Below are 12,081 nucleotides of genomic sequence, written 5' to 3' on the forward strand. Positions count from 1 at the left end.
TATATATAGAGGTCAGAGGTGTAATAGTCTGCAGGAGATATCACTATGTATATATAGAGGACAGAGGTGTAATAGTCTGCAGGAGATATCACTATGTATATATAGAGGTCAGAGGTGTAATAGTCTGCGGGAGATATCACTATGTATATATAGAGGACAGAGGTGTAATAGTCTGCAGGAGATATCACTATGTATATATAGAGGACAGAGGTGTAATAGTCTGCGGGAGATATCACTATGTATATATAGAGGACAGAGGTGTAATAGTCTGCAGAATATATCACTATGTATCTATAGAGAGGCCACAGGTGTAATAGTCTGCAGAATATATCACTATGTATATATAGAGGTCAAAGGTGTAATAGTCTGCAGGAGATATCACTATGTATATATAGAGGTCACAGGTGTAATAGTCTGCAGGAGATATCACTATGTATATATAGAGGTCAGTGGTGTAATAGTCTGTGGGAGATATCACTATGTATATATAGAGGTCAGAGGTGTAATAGTCTGCGGGAGATATCATATGTGTATATATAGAGGTCAGAGGTGTAATAGTCTGCGGGAGATATCACTATGTATATATAGAGGTCAGACGTGTAATAGTCTGCGGGAGATATCAGATGTGTATATATAGAGGTCAGAGGTGTAATAGTCTGCAGGAGATATCACTATGTATATATAGAGGACAGAGGTGTAATAGTCTGCAGAATATATCACTATGTATCTATAGAGAGGCCACAGGTGTAATAGTCTGCAGGATATATCAATAATATATCACTATGTATATATAGAGGTCAGAGGTGTAATAGTCTGCAGGAGATATCACTATGTATATATAGAGGACAGAGGTGTAATAGTCTGCAGAATATATCACTATGTATCTATAGAGAGGCCACAGGTGTAATAGTCTGCAGGATATATCAATAATATATCACTATGTATATATAGAGGTCAGAGGTGTAATAGTCTGCAGGAGATATCACTATGTATATATAGAGGTCAGAGGTGTAATAGTCTGCAGAATATATCACTATGTATATATAGAGGTCAGAGGTGTAATAGTCTGCAGTATATATCACTATGTATGTATATGTCAGAGGTGTAATAGTCTGCAGGATATATCACTATGTATCTATAGAGAGGACAGAGGTGTAATAGTCTGCAGGATATATCACTATGTATATATAGAGGTCAGAGGTGTAATAGTCTGCAGAATATATCACTATGTATCTATAGAGAGGGCACAGGTGTAATAGTCTGCAGGATATATCAATAATATATCACTATGTATATATAGAGGTCAGAGGTGTAATAGTCTGCAGGATATATCACTATGTATATAGAGAGGTCAGAGGTGTAATAGTCTGCAGGATATATCACTATGTATCTATAGAGAGGTCAGAGGTGTAATAATCTGCAGGATATATCATTATGTATCTATAGAGGTCAGTGGTGTAATCTGCAGAATATATCACTATGTATCTATAGAGAGGTCAGAGGTGTGATAGTCTGCAGGATATATCACTATGTATCTATAGAGGTCAGAGGTGTGATAGTCTGCAGGATATATCACTATGTATCTATAGAGAGGTCAGAGGTGTGATAGTCTGCAGGATATATCACTATGTATCTATAGAGAGGTCAGTGGTGTAATAATCTGCAGAATATATCACTATGTATCTATAGAGAAGTCAGAGGTGTAATAGTCTGCAGGATATATCACTATGTATCTATAGAGAGGTCAGAGGTGTGATAGTCTGCAGGATATATCACTATGTATCTATAGAGAGGTTAGAGGTGTAATAATCTGCAGGATATATCACTATGTATCTATAGAGAGGTCAGAGGTGTAATAATCTGCAGGATATATCACTATGTATCTATAGAGAGGTCAGTGGTGTAATAATCTGCAGGATATATCACTATGTATCTATAGAGAGGTCAGAGGTGTAATAATCTGCAGGATATATCACTATGTATATATAGAGATCAGAGGTGTAATAATCTGCAGGATATATCATTATGTATCTATAGAGGTCAGTGGTGTAATAATCTGCAGAATATATCACTATGTATCTATAGAGAGGTCAGAGGTGTAATAGTCTGCAGGATATATCACTATGTATCTATAGAGAGGTCAGAGGTGTGATAGTCTGCAGGATATATCACTATGTATCTATAGAGAGGTCAGAGGTGTAATAGTCTGCAGGATATATCACTATGTATCTATAGAGAGGTCAGAGGTGTAATAATCTGCAGGATATTTGAGACCGCTCTGCTAGGGGAGGAGACTCCAGTATATTTGCCCTCAGTTACAATGTAGATACAGTTTTGGGTGCATGCTGGGAGCTGTAGTCCCTTCCACAGACCGTGCGCGGTGAGTGATGGTTGTGTCGCCAGTCTGCCTGTCCCCGGCGGCTCAGCATTTCCTCTGGGGGCTCCTGAGTGTGAGTGAGGACGCTCCCTCTTCCTGCTGCGCTTTATATAGAATCTCCTCCTAGAGATCCGGACCCCTCCCCCATCCAAGGGACAACTCCCTCATCATTCTGCTGCTGATAACAGAGAACAATAGATATATTCACCTGTCCTACAGTCACCTCTCCTCTCCTGACATGGCTGATAACAGAACAATAGATTATATTCACCTGTCCTACAGTCGCCTCTCCCCTCCTGACATGGCTGATAACAGAGAACAATAGATATATTCACCTGTCCTACAGTCACCTCTCCCCTCCTGACATGGCTGATAACAGAACAATAGATTATATTCACCTGTCCTACAGTCGCCTCTCCCCTCCTGACATGGCTGATGACAGAGAACAATAGATATATTCACCTGTCCTACAGTCACCTCTCCCCTCCTGACATGGCTGATGACAGAGAACAATAGATATATTCACCTGTCCTACAGTCACCTCTCCTCTCCTGACATGGCTGATAACAGAACAATGGATATATTCACCTGTCCTACAGTCACCTCTCCTCCTGACATGGCTGATATCAGAGAACACTAGATATATTCACCTGTCCTACAGTCACCTCTCCTCTCCTGACATGGCTGATAACAGAGAACAATAGATATATTCACCTGTCCTACAGTCACCTCTCCCCTCCTGACATGGCTGATAACAGAGAATAGATATATTCACCTGTCCTACAGTCACCTCTCCTCTCCTGACATGGCTGATAACAGAACAATAGATTATATTCACCTGTCCTACAGTCGCCTCTCCCCTCCTGACATGGCTGATAACAGAGAACAATAGATATATTCACCTGTCCTACAGTCACCTCTCCTCTCCTGACATGGCTGATAACAGAGAACAATAGATTATATTCACCTGTCCTACAGTCGCCTCTCCCCTCCTGACATGGCTGATAACAGAACAATAGATTATATTCACCTGTCCTACAGTCGCCTCTCCCCTCCTGACATGGCTGATAACAGAGAACAATAGATATATTCACCTGTCCTACAGTCACCTCTCCCCTCCTGACATGGCTGATAACAGAACAATAGATTATATTCACCTGTCCTACAGTCGCCTCTCCCCTCCTGACATGGCTGATGACAGAGAACAATAGATATATTCACCTGTCCTACAGTCACCTCTCCCCTCCTGACATGGCTGATGACAGAGAACAATAGATATATTCACCTGTCCTACAGTCACCTCTCCTCTCCTGACATGGCTGATAACAGAGAACAATAGATTATATTCACCTGTCCTACAGTCGCCTCTCCCCTCCTGACATGGCTGATAACAGAGAACAATAGATATATTCACCTGTCCTACAGTCACCTCTCCCCTCCTGACATGGCTGATAACAGAGAACAATAGATATATTCACCTGTCCTACAGTCACCTCTCCTCTCCTGACATGGCTGATAACAGAGAACAATAGATATATTCACCTGTCCTACAGTCACCTCTCCCCTCCTGACATGGCTGATAACGGAGAACAATAGATATATTCACCTGTCCTACAGTCACCTCTCCTCTCCTGACATGGCTGATAACAGAGAACAATAGATATATTCACCTGTCCTACAGTCACTTCTCCCCTCCTGACATGGCTGATAACAGAGAACAATAGATATATTCACCTGTCCTACAGTCACCTCTCCCCTCCAGACATGGCTGATAACAGAGAACAATAGATATATTCACCTGTCCTACAGTCACTTCTCCTCTCCTGACATGGCTGATAACAGAGAACAATAGATTATATTCACCTGTCCTACAGTCACCTCTCCTCTCCTGACATGGCTGATAACAGAGAACAATAGATATATTCACCTGTCCTACAGTCACCTCTCCTCTCCTGACATGGCTGATAACAGAGAACAATAGATTATATTCACCTGTCCTACAGTCACTTCTTCTCTCCTGACATGGCTGATAACAGAGAACAATAGATTATATTCACCTGTCCTACAGTCACCTCTCCTCTCCTGACATGGCTGATAACAGAGAACAATAGATATATTCACCTGTTCTACAGTCACCTCTCCTCTCCTGACATGGCTGATAACAGAGAACAATAGATATATTCACCTGTCCTACAGTCACCTCTCCTCTCCTGACATGGCTGATAACAGAGAACAATAGATATATTCACCTGTCCTACAGTCACCTCTCCTCCTGACATGGCTGATAACAGAGAACAATAGATATATTCACCTGTCCTACAGTCACCTCTCCTCTCCTGACATGGCTGATAACAGAGAACAATAGATATATTCACCTGTCCTACAGTCACCTCTCCTCTCCTGACATGGCTGATAACAGAGAACAATTGATATATTCACCTGTCCTACAGTCACCTCTCCTCTCCTGACATGGCTGATAACAGAGAACAATAGATATATTCACCTGTCCTACAGTCACCTCTCCTCTCCTGACATGGCTGATAACAGAGAACAATTGATATATTCACCTGTCCTACAGTCACCTCTCCTCCTGACATGGCTGATAACAGAGAACAATAGATATATTCACCTGTCCTACAGTCACCTCTCCTCTCCTGACATGGCTGATAACAGAGAACAATAGATATATTCACCTGTCCTACAGTCACCTCTCCTCTCCTGACATGGCTGATAACAGAGAACAATAGATATATTCACCTGTCCTACAGTCACCTCTCCCCTCCTGACATGGCTGATAACAGAGAACAATAGATATATTCACCTGTCCTACAGTCACCTCTCCTCTCCTGACATGGATGATAACAGAGAACAATAGATATATTCACCTGTCCTACAGTCACCTCTCCTCTCCTGACATGGCTGATAACAGAGAACAATAGATACATTCACCTGTCCTACAGTCACCTCTCCCCTCCTGACATGGCTGATAACAGAACAATAGATATATTCACCTGTCCTACAGTCACCTCTCCCCTCCTGACATGGCTGATAACAGAGAACAATAGATATATTCACCTGTCCTACAGTCACCTCTCCTCTCCTGACATGGCTGATAACAGAGAACAATAGATATATTCACCTGTCCTACAGTCACCTCTCCCCTCCTGACATGGCTGATAACAGAACAATAGATATATTCACCTGTCCTACAGTCACCTCTCCTCTCCTGACATGGCTGATAACAGAGAACAATAGATATATTCACCTGTCCTACAGTCACCTCTCCCCTCCTGACATGGCTGATAACAGAACAATAGATATATTCACCTGTCCTACAGTCACCTCTCCTCTCCTGACATGGCTGATAACAGAGAACAATAGATATATTCACCTGTCCTACAGTCACCTCTCCTCTCCTGACATGGCTGATAACAGAGAACAATAGATATATTCACCTGTCCTACAGTCACCTCTCCTCTCCTGACATGGCTGATAACAGAGAACAATAGATATATTCACCTGTCCTACAGTCACCTCTCCTCTCCTGACATGGCTGATATCAGAGAACAATAGATATATTCACCTGTCCTACAGTCACCTCTCCTCTCCTGACATGGCTGATAACAGAGAACAATAGATATATTCACCTGTCCTACAGTCACCTCTCCTCTCCTGACATGGCTGATAACAGAGAACAATAGATATATTCACCTGTCCTACAGTCACCTCTCCCCTCCTGACATGGCTGATAACAGAGAACAATAGATATATTCACCTGTCCTACAGTCACCTCTCCTCTCCTGACATGGCTGATAACAGAACAATAGATTATATTCACCTGTCCTACAGTCACCTCTCCTCTCCTGACATGGCTGATAACAGAACAATAGATTATATTCACCTGTCCTACAGTCGCCTCTCCCCTCCTGACATGGCTGATAACAGAGAACAATAGATATATTCACCTGTCCTACAGTCACCTCTCCCCTCCTGACATGGCTGATAACAGAACAATAGATTATATTCACCTGTCCTACAGTCGCCTCTCCCCTCCTGACATGGCTGATGACAGAGAACAATAGATATATTCACCTGTCCTACAGTCACCTCTCCCCTCCTGACATGGCTGATGACAGAGAACAATAGATATATTCACCTGTCCTACAGTCACCTCTCCTCTCCTGACATGGCTGATAACAGAACAATGGATATATTCACCTGTCCTACAGTCACCTCTCCTCCTGACATGGCTGATATCAGAGAACACTAGATATATTCACCTGTCCTACAGTCACCTCTCCTCTCCTGACATGGCTGATAACAGAACAATAGATTATATTCACCTGTCCTACAGTCGCCTCTCCCCTCCTGACATGGCTGATAACAGAGAACAATAGATATATTCACCTGTCCTACAGTCACCTCTCCCCTCCTGACATGGCTGATAACAGAACAATAGATTATATTCACCTGTCCTACAGTCGCCTCTCCCCTCCTGACATGGCTGATGACAGAGAACAATAGATATATTCACCTGTCCTACAGTCACCTCTCCCCTCCTGACATGGCTGATGACAGAGAACAATAGATATATTCACCTGTCCTACAGTCACCTCTCCTCTCCTGACATGGCTGATAACAGAACAATGGATATATTCACCTGTCCTACAGTCACCTCTCCTCCTGACATGGCTGATATCAGAGAACACTAGATATATTCACCTGTCCTACAGTCACCTCTCCTCTCCTGACATGGCTGATAACAGAGAACAATAGATATATTCACCTGTCCTACAGTCACCTCTCCCCTCCTGACATGGCTGATAACAGAGAATAGATATATTCACCTGTCCTACAGTCACCTCTCCTCTCCTGACATGGCTGATAACAGAACAATAGATTATATTCACCTGTCCTACAGTCGCCTCTCCCCTCCTGACATGGCTGATAACAGAGAACAATAGATATATTCACCTGTCCTACAGTCACCTCTCCTCTCCTGACATGGCTGATAACAGAGAACAATAGATTATATTCACCTGTCCTACAGTCGCCTCTCCCCTCCTGACATGGCTGATAACAGAACAATAGATTATATTCACCTGTCCTACAGTCGCCTCTCCCCTCCTGACATGGCTGATAACAGAGAACAATAGATATATTCACCTGTCCTACAGTCACCTCTCCCCTCCTGACATGGCTGATAACAGAACAATAGATTATATTCACCTGTCCTACAGTCGCCTCTCCCCTCCTGACATGGCTGATGACAGAGAACAATAGATATATTCACCTGTCCTACAGTCACCTCTCCCCTCCTGACATGGCTGATGACAGAGAACAATAGATATATTCACCTGTCCTACAGTCACCTCTCCTCTCCTGACATGGCTGATAACAGAGAACAATAGATTATATTCACCTGTCCTACAGTCGCCTCTCCCCTCCTGACATGGCTGATAACAGAGAACAATAGATATATTCACCTGTCCTACAGTCACCTCTCCCCTCCTGACATGGCTGATAACAGAGAACAATAGATATATTCACCTGTCCTACAGTCACCTCTCCCCTCCTGACATGGCTGATAACAGAGAACAATAGATATATTCACCTGTCCTACAGTCACCTCTCCCCTCCTGACATGGCTGATAACGGAGAACAATAGATATATTCACCTGTCCTACAGTCACCTCTCCTCTCCTGACATGGCTGATAACAGAGAACAATAGATATATTCACCTGTCCTACAGTCACTTCTCCCCTCCTGACATGGCTGATAACAGAGAACAATAGATATATTCACCTGTCCTACAGTCACCTCTCCCCTCCAGACATGGCTGATAACAGAGAACAATAGATATATTCACCTGTCCTACAGTCACTTCTCCTCTCCTGACATGGCTGATAACAGAGAACAATAGATTATATTCACCTGTCCTACAGTCACCTCTCCTCTCCTGACATGGCTGATAACAGAGAACAATAGATATATTCACCTGTCCTACAGTCACCTCTCCTCTCCTGACATGGCTGATAACAGAGAACAATAGATTATATTCACCTGTCCTACAGTCACTTCTTCTCTCCTGACATGGCTGATAACAGAGAACAATAGATTATATTCACCTGTCCTACAGTCACCTCTCCTCTCCTGACATGGCTGATAACAGAGAACAATAGATATATTCACCTGTTCTACAGTCACCTCTCCTCTCCTGACATGGCTGATAACAGAGAACAATAGATATATTCACCTGTCCTACAGTCACCTCTCCTCTCCTGACATGGCTGATAACAGAGAACAATAGATATATTCACCTGTCCTACAGTCACCTCTCCTCCTGACATGGCTGATAACAGAGAACAATAGATATATTCAACCTGTCCTACAGTCACCTCTCCTCTCCTGACATGGCTGATAACAGAGAACAATAGATATATTCACCTGTCCTACAGTCACCTCTCCTCTCCTGACATGGCTGATAACAGAGAACAATTGATATATTCACCTGTCCTACAGTCACCTCTCCTCTCCTGACATGGCTGATAACAGAGAACAATAGATATATTCACCTGTCCTACAGTCACCTCTCCTCTCCTGACATGGCTGATAACAGAGAACAATTGATATATTCACCTGTCCTACAGTCACCTCTCCTCCTGACATGGCTGATAACAGAGAACAATAGATATATTCACCTGTCCTACAGTCACCTCTCCTCTCCTGACATGGCTGATAACAGAGAACAATAGATATATTCACCTGTCCTACAGTCACCTCTCCTCTCCTGACATGGCTGATAACAGAGAACAATAGATATATTCACCTGTCCTACAGTCACCTCTCCCCTCCTGACATGGCTGATAACAGAGAACAATAGATATATTCACCTGTCCTACAGTCACCTCTCCTCTCCTGACATGGATGATAACAGAGAACAATAGATATATTCACCTGTCCTACAGTCACCTCTCCTCTCCTGACATGGCTGATAACAGAGAACAATAGATACATTCACCTGTCCTACAGTCACCTCTCCCCTCCTGACATGGCTGATAACAGAACAATAGATATATTCACCTGTCCTACAGTCACCTCTCCTCTCCTGACATGGCTGATAACAGAGAACAATAGATATATTCACCTGTCCTACAGTCACCTCTCCTCTCCTGACATGGCTGATAACAGAGACAATAGATATATTCACCTGTCCTACAGTCACCTCTCCTCTCCTGACATGGCTGATAACAGAGAACAATAGATATATTCACCTGTCCTACAGTCACCTCTCCCCTCCTGACATGGCTGATAACAGAGAACAATAGATATATTCACCTGTCCTACAGTCACCTCTCCTCTCCTGACATGGCTGATAACAGAGAACAATAGATATATTCACCTGTCCTACAGTCACCTCTCCCCTCCTGACATGGCTGATAACAGAGAACAATAGATATATTCACCTGTCCTACAGTCACCTCTCCTCTCCTGACATGGCTGATAACAGAGAACAATAGATATATTCACCTGTCCTACAGTCACCTCTCCTCTCCTGACATGGCTGATAACAGAGAACAATAGATATATTCACCTGTCCTACAGTCACCTCTCCTCTCCTGACATGGCTGATAACAGAGAACAATAGATATATTCACCTGTCCTACAGTCACCTCTCCTCTCCTGACATGGCTGATAACAGAGAACAATAGATATATTCACCTGTCCTACAGTCACCTCTCCTCTCCTGACATGGCTGATAACAGAGAACATAGATATATTCACCTGTCCTACAGTCACCTCTCCTCTCCTGACATGGCTGATAACAGAGAACAATAGATATATTCACCTGTCCTACAGTCACCTCTCCCCTCCTGACATGGCTGATAACAGAGAACAATAGATATATTCACCTGTCCTACAGTCACCTCTCCTCTCCTGACATGGCTGATAACAGAACAATAGATTATATTCACCTGTCCTACAGTCGCCTCTCCCCTCCTGACATGGCTGATAACAGAGAACAATAGATATATTCACCTGTCCTACAGTCACCTCTCCCCTCCTGACATGGCTGATAACAGAGAACAATAGATTATATTCACCTGTCCTACAGTCGCCTCTCCCCTCCTGACATGGCTGATAACAGAGAACAATAGATATATTCACCTGTCCTACAGTCACCTCTCCCCTCCTGACATGGCTGATGAACAGAGAACAATAGATATATTCACCTGTCCTACAGTCACCTCTCCTCTCCTGACATGGCTGATAACAGAACAATAGATATATTCACCTGTCCTACAGTCACCTCTCCTCCTGACATGGCTGATAACAGAGAACAATAGATATATTCACCTGTCCTACAGTCACCTCTCCTCTCCTGACATGGCTGATAACAGAGAACAATAGATATATTCACCTGTCCTACAGTCACCTCTCCCCTCCTGACATGGCTGATAACAGAGAACAATAGATATATTCACCTGTCCTACAGTCACCTCTCCCTCTCCTGACATGGCTGATAACAGAGACAATAGATTATATTCACCTGTCCTACAGTCGCCTCTCCCCTCCTGACATGGCTGATAACAGAGAACAATAGATATATTCACCTGTCCTACAGTCACCTCTCCTCTCCTGACATGGCTGATAACAGAGAACAATAGATATATTCACCTGTCCTACAGTCACCTCTCCCCTCCTGACATGGCTGATAACAGAGAACAATAGATTATATTCACCTGTCCTACAGTCGCCTCTCCCCTCCTGACATGGCTGATAACAGAGAACAATAGATATATTCACCTGTCCTACAGTCACCTCTCCCTCTCCTGACATGGCTGATAACAGAGAACAATAGATTATATTCACCTGTCCTACAGTCGCCTCTCCCCTCCTGACATGGCTGATAACAGAGAACAATAGATATATTCACCTGTCCTACAGTCACCTCTCCCTCCTGACATGGCTGATAACAGAGAACAATAGATATATTCACCTGTCCTACAGTCACCTCTCCCTCTCCTGACATGGCTGATAACAGAGAACAATAGATATATTCACCTGTCCTACAGTCACCTCTCCCTCTCCTGACATGGCTGATAACAGAGAACAATAGATATATTCACCTGTCCTACAGTCACCTCTCCTCTCCTGACATGGCTGATAACAGAGAACAATAGATATATTCACCTGTCCTACAGTCACCTCTCCCTCCTGACATGGCTGATAACAGAGAACAATAGATATATTCACCTGTCCTACAGTCACCTCTCCTCTCCTGACATGGCTGATAACAGGAGAACAATAGATATATTCACCTGTCCTACAGTCACTCTCTCCTCTCCTGACATGGCTGATAACAGAGAACAATAGATATATTCACCTGTCCTACAGTCACCTCTCCTCTCCTGACATGGCTGATAACAGAGAACAATAGATATATTCACCTGTCCTTCTCCTCTCCTGACATGGCTGATAACAGAGAACAATAGATATATTCACCTGTCCTACAGTCACTTCTCCCCTCCTGACATGGCTGATAACAGAGAACAATAGATATATTCACCTGTCCTACAGTCACCTCTCCCCTCCAGACATGGCTGATAACAGAGAACAATAGATATATTCACCTGTCCTACAGTCACTTCTCCTCTCCTGACATGGCTGATAACAGAGAACAATAGATTATATTCACCTG

At 43.3% G+C, this 12,081-nt stretch overlaps 1 protein-coding gene across 1 annotated transcript in view; it reads right to left on the reverse strand.

The window, feature by feature from the left end:
• Window positions 1-2,501, reverse strand: part of LOC130348165 (mothers against decapentaplegic homolog 6-like) — a 48,407-nt gene extending 45,906 nt beyond the window's left edge. The window contains exon 1 of the mRNA XM_056554711.1: window positions 2,373-2,501. The gene's annotated coding sequence lies outside the window, so the exon portion shown is untranslated. The remainder of the gene's footprint in view (window positions 1-2,372) is intronic.
• Window positions 2,502-12,081: the final 9,580 nt, after the last annotated feature.

This window comes from Hyla sarda, unplaced genomic scaffold (genome assembly GCF_029499605.1).
Source record: "Hyla sarda isolate aHylSar1 unplaced genomic scaffold, aHylSar1.hap1 scaffold_871, whole genome shotgun sequence".
Classification (NCBI taxonomy): Eukaryota; Metazoa; Chordata; class Amphibia; order Anura; family Hylidae; genus Hyla; species Hyla sarda.